A 17,943-nucleotide genomic window follows, 5' to 3' on the forward strand; every position below is an offset into this window, starting at 1 on the left:
GCTGCATGGAGATGAATCTTGATCTTCTTCATCTCCCGTCTTAATACAGCATCCCTACTTAAAGGCATCTCGGACTTAGTCGATTTTTCATAAATTCTAAGAAATTCATATGTTAGGATGCTGGGAGATGAATGGGATGCTGCATGCAGATGAATCTTGATCTTCTTCGTCTCCCATCTTAATACAGCATCCCTACTTAAAGGCATCTCGGACTTAGTCGATTTTTCATAAATTCTAAGAAATTCATATGTTAGGATGCTGCGAGATGAATGGGATGCTGCATGGAGATGAATCTTGATCTTCTTCATCTCCCATCTCAATACAGCATCCCTACTTAAAGGCATCTCGGACTTAGTCGATTTTTCATAAATTCATAGAAATTCATATGTTAGGATGCTGGGAGATGAATGGGATGCTGCATGGAGATGAATCTTGATCTTCTTCATCTCCCATCTTAATACAGCATCCCTACTTAAAGCCATCTCGGACTTAGTCGATTTTTCATAAATTCATATAAATTCATATGTTAGGATGCTTGGAGATGAATGAGATGCTGCATGGAGATGCATCTTGATCTCCTACATCTCCCATCTTAATACAGCATCCCTACTTAAAGCCATCTCGGACTTAGTCGATTTTTCATAAATTCTAAGAAATTTATATGTTAGGATGCTGCGAGATGAATGGGATGCTGCATGGAGATGAATCTTGATCTTCTTCATCTCCCGTCTTAATACAGCATCCCTACTTAAAGGCACCTCGGACTTAGTCGATTTTTCATAAATTCTAAGTAAAACATATGTTAGGATGCTGCGAGATGAATGGGATGCTGCATGGAGATGAATCTTGATCTTCTTCATCTCCCATCATAATACAGCATCCCTACTGAAAGGCATCTCGGACTTAGTCGATTTTTCATAAATTCATATAAATTCATATGTTAGGATGCTGGGAGATGAATGGGATGCTGCATGGAGATGAATCTTGATCTCCTACATCTCCCATCTTAATACAGCATCCCTACTTAAAGCCATCTCGGACTTAGTCGATTTTTCATAAATTCATATAAATTCATATGTTAGGATGCTTGGAGATGAATGGGATGCTGCATGCAGATGAATCTTGATCTTCTTCGTCTCCCATCTTAATACAGCATCCCTACTTAAAGGCATCTCGGACTTAGTCGATTTTTCATAAATTCTAAGAAATTCATATGTTAGGATGCTGCGAGATGAATGGGATGCTGCATGGAGATGAATCTTGATCTTCTTCATCTCCCATCTCAATACAGCATCCCTACTTAAAGGCATCTCGGACTTAGTCGATTTTTCATAAATTCATAGAAATTCATATGTTAGGATGCTGGGAGATGAATGGGATGCTGCATGGATATGAATCTTGATCTCCTACATCTCCCATCTTAATACAGCATCCCTACTTAAAGCCATCTCGGACTTAGTCGATTTTTCATAAATTCATATAAATTCATATGTTAGGATGCTGGGAGATGAATGAGATGCTGCATGGAGATGCATCTTGATCTCCTACATCTCCCATCTTAATACAGCATCCCTACTTAAAGCCATCTCGGACTTAGTCGATTTTTCATAAATTCTAAGAAATTTATATGTTAGGATGCTGCGAGATGAATGGGATGCTGCATGGAGATGAATCTTGATCTTCTTCATCTCCCGTCTTAATACAGCATCCCTACTTAAAGGCATCTCGGACTTAGTCGATTTTTCATAAATTCTAAGAAATTCATATGTTAGGATGCTGGGAGATAAATGGGATGCTGCATGGAGATGAATCTTGATCTTCTTCATCTCCCGTCTTAATACAGCATCCCTACTTAAAGGCATCTCGGACTTAGTCGATTTTTCATAGATTCTTAGAAAAACATATGGTAGGATGCTGCGAGATGAATGGGATGCTGCATGGAGATGAATCTTGATCTTCTTCATCTCCCATCATAATACAGCATCCCTACTGAAAGGCATCTCGGACTTAGTCGATTTTTCATAAATTCTTAGAAAAACATATGTTAGGATGCTGCGAGATAAATGGGATGCTGCATGGAGATGAATCTTGATCTTCTTCATCTCCCGTCTTAATACAGCATCCCTACTTAAAGGCATCTCGGACTTAGTCGATTTTTCATAAATTCTAAGAAATTCATATGTTAGGATGCTGGGAGATAAATGGGATGCTGCATGGAGATGAATCTTGATCTTCTTCATCTCCCGTCTTAATACAGCATCCCTACTTAAATGCATCTCGGACTTAGTCGATTTTTCATAAATTCTAAGAAAAACATATGTTAGGATGCTGCGAGATGAATGGGATGCTGCATGAAGATGAATCTTGATCTTCTTCATCTCCCATCTCAATACAGCATCCCTACTTAAAGGCATCTCGGACTTAGTCGATTTTTCATAAATTCATAGAAATTCATATGTTAGGATGCTGGGAGATGAATGGGATGCTGCATGGAGATGAATCTTGATCTCCTACATCTCCCATCTTAATACAGCATCCCTACTTAAAGCCATCTCGGACTTAGTCGATTTTTCATAAATTCTAAGAAATTCATATGTTAGGATGCTGCGAGATGAATAGGATGCTGCATGGAGATGAATCTTGATCTTCTTCATCTCCCGTCTTAATACAGCATCCCTACTTAAATGCATCTCGGACTTAGTCGATTTTTCATAAATTCTAAGAAAAACATATGTTAGGATGCTGCGAGATGAATGGGATGCTGCATGAAGATGAATCTTGATCTTCTTCATCTCCCATCTCAATACAGCATCCCTACTTAAAGCCATCTCGGACTTAGTCGATTTTTCATAAATTCATATAAATTCATATGTTAGGATGCTTGGAGATGAATGGGATGCTGCATGCAGATGAATCTTGATCTTCTTCGTCTCCCATCTTAATACAGCATCCCTACTTAAAGGCATCTCGGACTTAGTCGATTTTTCATAAATTCTAAGAAATTCATATGTTAGGATGCTGCGAGATGAATGGGATGCTGCATGGAGATGAATCTTGATCTTCTTCATCTCCCATCTCAATACAGCATCCCTACTTAAAGGCATCTCGGACTTAGTCGATTTTTCATAAATTCATAGAAATTCATATGTTAGGATGCTGGGAGATGAATGGGATGCTGCATGGAGATGAATCTTGATCTCCTACATCTCCCATCTTAATACAGCATCCCTACTTAAAGCCATCTCGGACTTAGTCGATTTTTCATAAATTCATATAAATTCATATGTTAGGATGCTGGGAGATGAATGAGATGCTGCATGGAGATGCATCTTGATCTCCTACATCTCCCATCTTAATACAGCATCCCTACTTAAAGCCATCTCGGACTTAGTCGATTTTTCATAAATTCTAAGAAATTTATATGTTAGGATGCTGCGAGATGAATGGGATGCTGCATGGAGATGAATCTTGATCTTCTTCATCTCCCGTCTTAATACAGCATCCCTACTTAAAGGCATCTCGGACTTAGTCGATTTTTCATAAATTCTAAGAAATTCATATGTTAGGATGCTGGGAGATAAATGGGATGCTGCATGGAGATGAATCTTGATCTTCTTCATCTCCCATCTTAATACAGCATCCCTACTTAAAGGCATCTCGGACTTAGTCGATTTTTCATAGATTCTTAGAAAAACATATGGTAGGATGCTGCGAGATGAATGGGATGCTGCATGGAGATGAATCTTGATCTTCTTCATCTCCCATCATAATACAGCATCCCTACTGAAAGGCATCTCGGACTTAGTCGATTTTTCATAAATTCTTAGAAAAACATATGTTAGGATGCTGCGAGATAAATGGGATGCTGCATGGAGATGAATCTTGATCTTCTTCATCTCCCGTCTTAATACAGCATCCCTACTTAAAGGCATCTCGGACTTAGTCGATTTTTCATAAATTCTAAGAAATTCATATGTTAGGATGCTGGGAGATAAATGGGATGCTGCATGGAGATGAATCTTGATCTTCTTCATCTCCCGTCTTAATACAGCATCCCTACTTAAATGCATCTCGGACTTAGTCGATTTTTCATAAATTCTAAGAAAAACATATGTTAGGATGCTGCGAGATGAATGGGATGCTGTATTAAGATGAATCTTGATCTTCTTCATCTCCCATCTCAATACAGCATCCCTACTTAAAGGCATCTCGGACTTAGTCGATTTTTCATAAATTCATAGAAATTCATATGTTAGGATGCTGGGAGATGAATGGGATGCTGCATGGAGATGAATCTTGATCTCCTACATCTCCCATCTTAATACAGCATCCCTACTTAAAGCCATCTCGGACTTAGTCGATTTTTCATAAATTCATATAAATTCATATGTTAGGATGCTGGGAGATGAATGAGATGCTGCATGGAGATGCATCTTGATCTCCTACATCTCCCATCTTAATACAGCATCCCTACTTAAAGCCATCTCGGACTTAGTCGATTTTTCATAAATTCTAAGAAATTTATATGTTAGGATGCTGCGAGATGAATGGGATGCTGCATGGAGATGAATCTTGATCTTCTTCATCTCCCGTCTTAATACAGCATCCCTACTTAAAGGCACCTCGGACTTAGTCGATTTTTCATAAATTCTAAGTAAAACATATGTTAGGATGCTGCGAGATGAATGGGATGCTGCATGGAGATGAATCTTGATCTTCTTCATCTCCCATCATAATACAGCATCCCTACTTAAAGGCATCTCGGCCTTAGTCGATTTTTCATAAATTCTAAGAAAAACATATGTTAGGATGCTGCGAGATGAATGTGATGCTGCATGGAGATAAATCTTGATCTTTTACATCTCCTACCTTAATACAGCATCCCTACTTAAAGGCATCTCGGACTTAGTCGATTTTTCATAGATTCTTAGAAAAACATATGGTAGGATGCTGCGAGATGAATGGGATGCTGCATGGAGATGAATCTTGATCTTCTTCATCTCCCATCATAATACAGCATCCCTACTGAAAGGCATCTCGGACTTAGTCGATTTTTCATAAATTCTTAGAAAAACATAGGTTAGGATGCTGCGAGATAAATGGGATGCTGCATGGAGATGAATCTTGATCTTCTTCATCTCCCGTCTTAATACAGCATCCCTACTTAAAGGCATCTCGGACTTAGTCGATTTTTCATAAATTCTAAGAAATTCATATGTTAGGATGCTGCGAGATGAATGGGATGCTGCATGGAGATGAATCTTGATCTTCTACATCTCCCATCTTAATACAGCATCCCTACGTAAAGGCATCTCGGACTTAGCCGATTTTTCATAAATTCTAAGAAATTCATATGTTAGGATGCTGCGAGATGAATGGGATGCTGCATGGAGATGAATCTTGATCTTCTACATCTCCCATCTTAATACAGCATCCCTACGTAAAGGCATCTCGGACTTAGCCGATTTTTCATAAATTCTAAGAAATTCATATGTTAGGATGCTGCGAGATGAATGGGATGCTGCATGGAGATGAATCTTGATCTTCTACATCTCCCATCTTAATACAGCATCCCTACGTAAAGGCATCTCGGACTTAGTAGATTTTTCATAACTTCTAAGTAAAACATATGTTAGGATGCTGCGAGATGAATGAGATGCTGCATGGAGATGAATCTTGATCTCCTACATCTCCCATCTCAATACAGCATCCCTACTTAAAGGCATCTCGGACTTAGTCGATTTTTCATAAATTCTAAGAAATTCATATGTTAGGATGCTGCGAGATGTATGGGATGCTGCATGGAGATGATTCTTGATCTTCTGCATCTATCATCTCATTACAGCATCCCTTCTTAAAGGCATCTCGGACTTAGTCGATTTTTCATAAATTCTTAGAAAAACATATGTTAGGATGCTGCGAGATGAATGGGATGCTGCATGGAGATGAATCTTGATCTTCTTCATCTCCCATCATAATACAGCATCCCTACTGAAAGGCATCTCGGACTTAGTCGATTTTTCATAAATTCTTAGAAAAACATAGGTTAGGATGCTGCGAGATAAATGGGATGCTGCATGGAGATGAATCTTGATCTTCTCCATCTCCCATCTTAATACAGCATCCCTACTTAAATGCATCTCGGACTTAGTCGATTTTTCATAAATTCTAAGAAAAACATATGTTAGGATGCTGGGAGATGAATGGGATGCTGCATGGAGATGAATCTTGATCTTCTTCATCTCCCATCTCAATACAGCATCCCTACTTAAAGGCATCTCGGACATAGTCGATTTTTCATAAATTCTAAGAAATTCATATGTTAGGATGTTGGGAGATGAATGGGATGCTGCATGGAGATTAATCTTGATCTTCTTCATCTCCCATCTTAATACAGCATCCCTGCTTAAAGGCATCTCGGACTTAGTCGATTTTTCATAAATTCTTAGAAATTCATATGTTAGGATGCTGGGAGATGAATATGATGCTGCATGGAGATGAATCTTGATCTCCTACATCTCCCATCTCAATACAGCATCCCTACTTAAAGGCATCTCGGACTTAGTCGATTTTTCATAAATTCATAGAAATTCATATGTGAGGATGCTGCGAGATGAATGGGATGCTGCATGGAGATGAATCTTGATCTTCTTCATCTCCCATCTTAATACAGCAACCCCACTTAAAGGCATCTCGGACTTAGTAGATTTTACATAAATTCTAAGAAAAACATATGTTAGGATGCTGGGAGATGAATGGGATGCTGCATGGAGATGAATCTTGATCTTCTTCATCTCCCATCTCAATACAGCATCCCTGCTTAAAGGCATCTCGGACTTAGTCGATTTTACATAAATTCTAAGAAAAACATATGTTAGGATGCTGGGAGATGAATGGGATGCTGCATGGAGATGAATCTTGATCTTCTTCATCTCCCATCTCAATACAGCATCCCTACTTAAAGGCATCTCGGACTTAGTCGATTTTTCATAAATTCTTAGAAATTCATATGTTAGGATGCTGCGAGATGAATGGGATGCTGCATGGAGATTAATCTTGATCTTCTTCATCTCCCATCTCAATACAGCATCCCTACTTAAAGGCATCTCGGACTTAGTCGATTTTTCATAAATTCTTAGAAATTCATATGTTAGGATGCTGCGAGATGAATGGGATGCTGCATGGAGATGAATCTTGATCTTCTTCATCTCCCATCTTAATACAGCATCCCTACTTAAAGGCATCTCGGACTTAGTCGATTTTTCATAAATTCGAAGAAAAACATATGTTAGGATGCTGGGAGATGAATGGGATGCTGCATGGAGATGAATCTTGATCTTCTTAATCTCCCATCTTAATACAGCATCCCTACTTAAAGGCATCTCGGACTTAGTCGATTTTTCATAAATTCTAATAAAAACATATGTTTGGATGCTGCGAGATGAATGAGATGCTGCATGGAGATGAATCTAGATCTTCTTCATCTCCCATCTTAATACAGCATCCCTACTTACAGGCATCTCGGACTTAGTCGATTTTTCATAAATTCTAAGAAAAACATATGTTAGGATGCTGCGAGATGTATGGGATGCTGCATGGAGATGTATCTTGATCTCCATCATCTCCCATCTCAATACAGCATCCCTACTTAAAGGTATCTCGGACTTAGTCGATTTTTCATAAATTCTAAGAAATTCATATGTTAGGATGCTGCGAGATGAATGGGATGCTGCATGGAGATAAATCTTGATCTTTTACATCTCCTACCTTAATACAGCATCCCTACTTAAAGGCATCTCGGACTTAGTCGATTTTTCATAAATTCTTAGAAAAACATAGGTTAGGATGCTGCGAGATAAATGGGATGCTGCATGGAGATGAATCTTGATCTTCTTCATCTCCCGTCTTAATACAGCATCCCTACTTAAAGGCATCTCGGACTTAGTCGATTTTTCATAAATTCTAAGAAATTCATATGTTAGGATGCTGCGAGATAAATGGGATGCTGCATGGAGATGAATCTTGATCTTCTACATCTCCCATCTCAATACAGCATCCCTACTTAAAGGCATCTCGGACTTAGTCGATTTTTCATAAATTCTAAGAAAAACATATGTTAGGATGCTGCGAGATGAATGGGATGCTGCATGGAGATGAATCTTGATCTTCTACATCTCCCATTTTAATACAGCATTACTATTTAAAGGCATCTCGGACTTAGCCGATTTTTCATATATTCTAAGAAATTCATATGTTAGGATGCTGCGAGATGAATGGGATGCTGCATGGAGATGAATCTTGATCTTCTACATCTCCCATCTTAATACAGCATCCCTACGTAAAGGCATCTCGGACTTAGTAGATTTTTCATAACTTCTAAGTAAAACATATGTTAGGATGCTGGGAGATGAATGGGATGCTGCATGGAGATGAATCTTGATCTTCTTCATCTCCCATCTTAATACAGCATCCCTACTTAAGGGCATCTCGGACTTGGTCGATTTTTCATAAATTCTAAGAAAAACATATGTTAGGATGCTGCGAGATGAATGGGATGCTGCATGGAGATGAATCTTGATCTTCTTCATCTCCCATCTTAATACAGCATCCCTACTTAGAGGCATCTCGGACTGAGTCGATTTTTCATAAATTCTAAGAAAAACATATGTTAGGATGCTGCGAGATGAATGGGATGCTGCATGGAGATGAATCTTGATCTTCTTCATCTCCCATCCCAAAACAGCATCCCTACTTAAAGGCATCTCGGACTTAGTCGATTTTTCATAAATTCTAAGAAAAACATATGTTAGGATGCTGCGAGATGAATGGGATGCTGCATGGAGATGAATCTTGATCTTCTGCATCTCCCAACTTAATACAGCATCCCTACTTGAAGGCATCTCGGACTGAGTCGATTTTTCATAAATTCTAAGAAATTCATATGTTAGGATGCTGCGAGATGAATGGGATGCTGCATGGAGATAAATCTTGATCTTCTTCATCTCCCATCTTAATACAGCATCCCTACTTGAAGGCATCTCGGACTTAGTCGATTTTTCATAAATTCTAAGAAATTCATATGTTAGGATGCTGGGAGATGAATGGGATGCTGCATGGAGATGAATCTTGATCTCCTACATCTCTCATCTCAATACAGCATCCCTACTTAAAGGCATCTCGGACTTAGTCGATTTTTCATAAATTCATAGAAATTCATATGTTAGGATGCTGCGAGATGAATGGGATGCTGCATGGAGATGAATCTTGATCTTCTTCATCTCCCATCTTAATACAGCATCCCTACTTAAATGCATCTCGGACTTAGTCGATTTTTCATAAGTTCTAAGAAAAACATATGTTAGGATGCTGCGAGATGAATGGGATGCTGCATGGAGATGAATCTTGATCTTCTTCATCTCCCATCTTAATACAGCATCCCTACTTAAAGGCATCTCGGACTTAGTCGATTTTTCATAAATTCTAAGAAATTCATATGTTAGGATGCTGGGAGATGAATGGGATGCTGCATGGAGATGAATCTTGATCTCCTACATCTCCCATCTTAATACAGCATCCCTACTTAAAGCCATCTCGGACTTAGTCGATTTTTCATAAATTCTAAGAAATTCATATGTTAGGATGCTGGGAGATGAATGGGATGCTGCACGGAGATGAATCTTGATCTCCTACATCTCCCATCTCAATACAGCATCCCTACTTAAAGGCATCTCGGACTTAGTCGATTTTTCATAAATTCATAGAAATTCATATGTTAGGATGCTGCGAGATGAATGGGATGCTGCATGGAGATGAATCTTGATCTCCTACATCTCTCATCTCAATACAGCATCCCTACTTAAAGGCATCTCGGACTTAGTCGATTTTTCATAAATTCATAGAAATTCATATGTTAGGATGCTGGGAGATGAATGGGATGCTGCATGGAGATGAATCTTGATCTTCTTCATCTCCCATCTTAATACAGCATCCCTACTTAAAGGCATCTCGGACTTAGTCGATTTTTCATAAATTCTAAGAAAAATATATGTTAGGATGCTGCGAGATGAATGGGATGCTGCATGGAGATGCATCTTGATCTCCTACATCTCCCATCTTAATACAGCATCCCTACTTAAAGCCATCTCGGACTTAGTCGATTTTTCATAAATTCATAGAAATTCATATGTTAGGATGCTGCGAGATGAATGGGATGCTGCATGGAGATGAATCTTGATCTACTCCATCTCCCATCTCAATACAGCATCCCTACTTAAAGGCATCTCGGACTTAGTCGATTTTTCATAAATTCATAGAAATTCATATGTTAGGATGCTGGGAGATGAATGGGATGCTGCATGGAGATGAATCTTGATCTCCTACATCTCCCATCTCAATACAGCATCCCTACTTAAAGGCATCTCGGACTTAGTCGATTTTTCATAAATTCATAGAAATTCATATGTTAGGATGCTGCGAGATGAATGGGATGCTGCATGGAGATGAATCTTGATCTTCTTCATCTCCCATCTTAATACAGCATCCCTACTTAACGGCATCTCGGACTTAGTCGATTTTTCATAAATTCTAAGAAAAACATATGTTAGGATGCTGCGAGATGAATGGGATGCTGCATGGAGATGCATCTTGATCTCCTACATCTCCCATCTTAATACAGCATCCCTACTTAAAGCCATCTCGGACTTAGTCGATTTTTCATAAATTCATAGAAATTCATATGTTAGGATGCTGCGAGATGAATGGGATGCTGCATGGAGATGAATCTTGATCTACTCCATCTCCCATCTCAATACAGCATCCCTACTTAAAGGCATCTCGGACTTAGTCGATTTTTCATAAATTCATAGAAATTCATATGTTAGGATGCTGGGAGATGAATGGGATGCTGCATGGAGATGAATCTTGATCTCCTACATCTCCCATCTCAATACAGCATCCCTACTTAAAGGCATCTCGGACTTAGTCGATTTTTCATAAATTCATAGCAATTCATATGTTAGGATGCTGCGAGATGAATGGGATGCTGCATGGAGATGAATCTTGATCTTCTTCATCTCCCATCTTAATACAGCATCCCTACTTAACGGCATCTCGGACTTAGTCGATTTTTCATAAATTCTAAGAAAAACATATGTTAGGATGCTGCGAGATGAATGGGATGCTGCATGGAGATGAATCTTGATCTTCTTCATCTCCCATCTTAATACAGCATCCCTACTAAAAGGCATCTCGGACTTAGTCGATTTTTCATAAATTCTAAGAAAAACATATGTTAGGATGCTGCGAGATGAATGGGATGCTGCATGGAGATGAATCTTGATCTTCTTCATCTCCCATCTTAATACAGCATCCCTACTTAAAGGCATCTCGGACTTAGTCGATTTTTCATAAATTCTAAGAAAAACATATGTTAGGATGCTGCGAGATGAATGGGATGCTGCATGGAGATGAATCTTGATCTTCCTCATCTCCCATCTCAATACAGCATCCCTACTTAAGGGCATCTCGGACTTAGTCGATTTTTCATAAATTCTAAGAAAAACATATGTTAGGATGCTGCGAGATGAATGGGATGCTGCATGGAGATGAATCTTGATCTTCCTCATCTCCCATCTTAATACAGCATCCCTACTTAAGGGCACCTCGGACTTAGTCGATTTTTCATAAATTCTAAGAAAAACATATGTTAGGATGCTGCGAGATGAATGGGATGCTGCATGGAGATGAATCTTGATCTTCTTCATCTCCCATCTCAATACAGCATCCCTTCTTAAAGGCATCTCGGACTTAGTCGATTTTTCATAAATTCTTAGAAATTCATATGTTAGGATGCTGCGAGATGAATGGGATGCTGCATGGAGATGTATCTTGATCTTCTTCATCTCCCATCTCAATACAGCATCCCTACTTAAAGTCATCTCGGACTTAGTCGATTTTTCATAAATTCTAAGAAATTCATATGTTAGGATGCTGGGAGATGAATGGGATGCTGCATGGAGATGAATCTTGATCTCCTACATCTCCCATCTTAATACAGCATCCCTACTTAAAGCCATCTCGGACTTAGTCGATTTTTCATAAATTCTAAGAAATTCATATGTTAGGATGCTGGGAGATGAATGGGATGCTGCATGGATATGAATCTTGATCTCCTACATCTCCCGTCTTAATACAGCATCCCTACTTAAAGGCACCTCGGACTTAGTCGATTTTTCATAAATTCTAAGTAAAACATATGTTAGGATGCTGCGAGATGAATGGGATGCTGCATGGAGATGAATCTTGATCTTCTTCATCTCCCATCTTAATACAGCATCCCTACTAAAAGGCATCTCGGACTTAGTCGATTTTTCATAAATTCTAAGAAAAACATATGTTAGGATGCTGCGAGATGAATGGGATGCTGCATGGAGATGAATCTTGATCTTCTTCATCTCCCATCTTAATACAGCATCCCTACTTAAAGGCATCTCGGACTTAGTCGATTTTTCATAAATTCTAAGAAAAACATATGTTAGGATGCTGCGAGATGAATGGGATGCTGCATGGAGATGAATCTTGATCTTCCTCATCTCCCATCTCAATACAGCATCCCTACTTAAGGGCACCTCGGACTTAGTCGATTTTTCATAAATTCTAAGAAAAACATATGTTAGGATGCTGCGAGATGAATGGGATGCTGCATGGAGATGAATCTTGATCTTCTTCATCTCCCATCTCAATACAGCATTACTTCTTAAAGGCATCTCGGACTTAGTCGATTTTTCATAAATTCTAAGAAATTCATATGTTAGGATGCTGCGAGATGAATGGGATGCTGCATGGAGATGTATCTTGATCTTCTTCATCTCCCATCTCAATACAGCATCCCTACTTAAAGTCATCTCGGACTTAGTCGATTTTTAATAAATTCTAAGAAAAACATATGTTAGGATGCTGGGAGATGCATGGGATGCTGCATGGAGATGAATCTTGATCTTCTTCATCTCCCATCTTAATACAGCATCCCTACTTAAAGGCATCTCGGACTTAGTCGATTTTCCATAAATTCTTAGAAAAACATATGTTTGGATGCAGCGAGATGAATGGGATGCTGCATGGAGATGAATCTTGATCTTCTTCATCTCCCATCTCAATACAGCATCCCTACTTAGAGGCATCTCGGACTGAGTCGATTTTTCATAAATTCTAAGAAATTCACATGTTAGGATGCTGGGAGATGAATTGGATGCTGCATGGAGATGAATCTTGATCTTCTTCATCTCCTTTCTTAATACAGCATCCCTACTTAAAGGCATCTCGGACTTAGTCGATTTTTCATAAATTCTAAGAAATTCATATGTAAGGAAGTTGGGAGATGAATGGAATGCTGCTTGAAGATGAATCTTGATCTTCTTCATCTCCCATCTTTATACAGCATCCCTACTTAAAGGCATCTCGGACTTAGTCGATTTTTCATAAATTCTAAGAAAAACATATGTTAGGATGCTGCGAGATGAATGGAATGCTGCTTGAAGATGAATCTTGATCTTCTTCATCTCCCATCTTTATACAGCATCCCTACTTAAAGGCATCTCGGACTTAGTCGATTTTTCATAAATTCTAAGAAATTCATATGTAAGGAAGTTGGGAGATAAATGGGATGCTGCATGGAGATGTATCTTGATCTTCTTCATCTCCCATCTTAATACAGCATCCCTACTTAAAGGCATCTCGGACTTAGTCGATTTTTCATAAATTCTGAGAGAAACATATGTTAGGATGCTGCGAGAGGAATGTGATGCTGCATGGAGATGAATTTTGATCTTCTTCATCTCCCATCTTAATACAGCATCCCTACTTAGAGGCATCTCGGACTTAGTCGATTTTTCCTAAACTCTAAAAAATTCACATGTTAGGATGCTGGGAGATGAATGGGATGCTGCATGGAGATGAATCTTGATCTTCTTCATCTCCCATCTTAATACAGCATCCCTACTTAAGGGAATCTCGGACTTGGTCGATTTTTCATAAATTCTAAGAAAAACATATGTTAGGATGCTGCGAGATGAATGGGATGCTGCATGGAGATGAATCTTGATCTTCTTCATCTCCCATCTTAATACAGCATCCCTACTTAGAGGCATCTCGGACTGAGTCGATTTTTCATAAATTCTAAGAAAAACATATGTTAGGATGCTGCGAGATGAATGGGATGCTGCATGGAGATGAATCTTGATCTTCTGCATCTCCCAACTTAATACAGCATCCCTACTTGAAGGCATCTCGGACTGAGTCGATTTTTCATAAATTCTAAGAAAAACATATGTTAGGATGCTGCGAGATGAATGGGATGCTGCATGGAGATGAATCTTGATCTTCCTCATCTCCCATCTCAATACAGCATCCCTACTTAAAGGCATCTCGGACTTAGTCGATTTTTCATAAATTCATAGAAATTCATATGTTAGGATGCTGCGAGATGAATGGGATGCTGCATGGAGATGAATCTTGATCTCCTACATCTCCCATCTTAATACAGCATCCCTACTTAAAGCCATCTCGGACTTAGTCGATTTTTCATAAATTCTAAGAAATTCATATGTTAGGATGCTGGGAGATGAATGGGATGCTGCATGGAGATGAATCTTGATCTCCTACATCTCCCATCTCAATACAGCATCCCTACTTAAAGGCATCTCGGACTTAGTCGATTTTTCATAAATTCATAGAAATTCATATGTTAGGATGCTGCGAGATGAATGGGATGCTGCATGGAGATGAATCTTGATCTCCTACATCTCTCATCTCAATACAGCATCCCTACTTAAAGGCATCTCGGACTTAGTCGATTTTTCATAAATTCATAGAAATTCATATGTTAGGATGCTGGGAGATGAATGGGATGCTGCATGGAGATGAATCTTGATCTTCTTCATCTCCCATCTTAATACAGCATCCCTACTTAAAGGCATCTCGGACTTAGTCGATTTTTCATAAATTCTAAGAAAAATATATGTTAGGATGCTGCGAGATGAATGGGATGCTGCATGGAGATGCATCTTGATCTCCTACATCTCCCATCTTAATACAGCATCCCTACTTAAAGCCATCTCGGACTTAGTCGATTTTTCATAAATTCATAGAAATTCATATGTTAGGATGCTGCGAGATGAATGGGATGCTGCATGGAGATGAATCTTGATCTACTCCATCTCCCATCTCAATACAGCATCCCTACTTAAAGGCATCTCGGACTTAGTCGATTTTTCATAAATTCATAGAAATTCATATGTTAGGATGCTGGGAGATGAATGGGATGCTGCATGGAGATGAATCTTGATCTTCTTCATCTCCCATCTTAATTCAGCATCCCTACTTAAAGGCATCTCGGACTTAGTCGATTTTTCATAAATTCTAAGAAAAACATATGATAGGATGCTGGGAGATGAATGGGATGCTGCATGGAGATGAATCTTGATCTTCTTCAACTCCCATCTTAATACAGCATCCCTACTTAAAGGCATCTCCCCTTACCGGCGGTCCTGGGTAAGATAGTTAATTCTAGCTTGCCCTATGTGGAAGAGGACACCATACTTAATACTGTGGTGTAATGAACAAAGTATAGTCCTCCACTGGTCCACGCTGCTCCGGCGGTCCTGGGTAAGATAGTTCATTCTAGCTTGCCCTATGTGGAAGAGGGCATACAAGACAAAGTATAGTTCTCCCCTGGTCCACGCTGCTTCGGCGGTCCTGGGTAAGATAGTTAATTCTAGCTTGCCCTATGTGGAAGAGAGCATACATGAACCAAGAACGAAGGTTATGATCGAGGAATGATTCGACAACTAACCGATGGTATGAAATGTGAAGAATTCAAGCAAGCACACAATCAAGTCATCACTTGGGCATGCTCGATAGCCAACCCTATGACATTAACCTAGTAGAGCATGCGAAAACCAATATATATGTAAACGATGCCCCTCCCTAGTTCAGCGCTTCAACCAAGTGATGACTTCAGAATGGCTAAATCAAATCGGTTCAAAACATACCATCGGTACCCTATTGAAACACACAAGTCGATATCAAACCTCATGATTGTGTAGTCCTCCACTGGTCCACACTGCTCCGGCGGTCCTGGGTAAGATAGTTCATTCTAGCTTGCCCTATGTGGAAGAGGGCACATTACTCAATACTGTGGTGTTATGAACAAAGTATAGTCCTCCACTGGTCCACGCTGCTTCGGCGGTCCTGGGTAAGATAGTTAGTTCTAGCTTGCCCTATGTGGAAGAGGGCATACAAGACAAAGTATAGTTCTCCCCTGGTCCACGCTGCTTCGGCGGTCCTGGGTAAGATAGTTAATTCTAGCTTGCCCTATGTGGAAGAGAGCATACATGAACCAAGAACGAAGGTTATGATCGAGGAATGATTCGACAACTAACCGATGGTATGAAATGTGAAGAATTCAAGCAAGCACACAATCAAGTCATCACTTGGGCATGCTCGATAGCCAACCTCATGACATTAACCTAGTAGAGCATGCGAAAACCAATATATATGTAAACGATGCCTCCCTAGTTCAGCGCTTCAACCAAGTGATGACTTCAGAATGGCTAAATCAAATCGGTTCAAACCATACCATCGGTATCCTATTGAAACACACAAGTCGATATCAAACCTCATGATTGTGTAGTCCTCCACTGGTCCACGCCGCTTCGGCCGTCCTGGGTAAAATGGAACATTCCAGCTTGCCCTATGTGGAAGAGGGCACATTACTCAATACTGTGGTGTGAAGTATAAAGTTCAGTTCTCCCCTGGTCCACGCTGCTTCGGCGGTCCTGGGTAAGATAGTTCATTCTAGCTTGCCCTATGTGGAAGAGGACACTTCATACTTCGTCTCTAAGCGGCGGCTTGACTCCTCCCTACGGGGAACGGGTTTACGCGCACAGCGGCGGCTTACGCACTATGGCAGTCATGGATGCCTTACGTTTCTATGAAAAGTGTGTTCCTCCCCTGGTCCACGCTGCTTCGGCAGTCCTGGGTAAGATAGTTAGTTCTAGCTTGCCCTATGTGGAAGAGGACACGAAGACTTACTGTGGTGTGAAGCATAAAGTTCAGTTCTCCCCTGGTCCACGCCGCTTCGGCCGTCCTGGGTAAAATGGATTCATCCAGCTTGCCCTATGTGGAATGAGGACACTTTATGTTTCGTCTCTAAGCGGCGGCTTGCTCCTCCCTACGGGGAACGGGTATACGCGCACAGCGGCGGCTTACGTTATGGCAGTCATGGATGCCTTACGTTTCCATGAAAAGTGTGTTCCTCCCCTGGTCCACGCTGCTTCGGCAGTCCTGGGTAAGATAGTTAGTTCTAGCTTGCCCTATGTGGAAGAGGACACGTAGACTTACTGTGGTGTGAAGTATAAGGTTCAGTTCTCCCCTGGTCCACGCCGCTTCGGCCGTCCTGGGTAAAATGGATTCATCCAGCTTGCCCTATGTGGAATGAGGACACTTTATGCTTCGTCTCTAAGCGGCGGCTTGCTCCTCCCTACGGGGAACGGGTATACGCGCACAGCGGCGGCTTACGCAAGTTAGTCACCCTCGGCAGTGGATCACTCGGCTCATGGATCGATGAAGACCGCAGCTAACTGCGCGTCATAATGTGAACTGCAGGACACATGAACATTGATAAGTTGAACGCATATTGCACGTCGTGGGAACCTACCATGATGTACAGATGACTGAGCGCTTATATTTGAGAAATGTATCGCATACATTTAACTACGCCGTGACACCCGTCACGAGACGTGCACCATGATGTTAACTAGGGTCGCGACGACCCGCTAGCATTAAAGAACCCGTGGTTTACAATATACTGGCATTGGAATTCGAAGTATTTAGAGCGTCCGTGTTCCCGCGTGAGGCGGAAGTACGAGGAGAAGGCGTGCTTGTGGT

The 17,943-nt window shown here is 40.3% G+C and overlaps 1 non-coding gene across 1 annotated transcript; it reads left to right on the plus strand.

Moving 5' to 3' along the window:
• The first annotated feature begins 17,584 nt into the window (after positions 1-17,584).
• LOC131270235 (5.8S ribosomal RNA) lies at positions 17,585-17,739 on the plus strand. Its single transcript, XR_009179350.1, has one exon. It is a non-coding gene; the product is annotated as a 5.8S ribosomal RNA (ribosomal RNA).
• The last annotated feature ends 204 nt before the right edge of the window (positions 17,740-17,943 follow it).

Source organism: Anopheles coustani, assembly GCF_943734705.1.
Source record: "Anopheles coustani chromosome X unlocalized genomic scaffold, idAnoCousDA_361_x.2 X_unloc_18, whole genome shotgun sequence".
NCBI lineage: Eukaryota > Metazoa > Arthropoda > Insecta > Diptera > Culicidae > Anopheles > Anopheles coustani.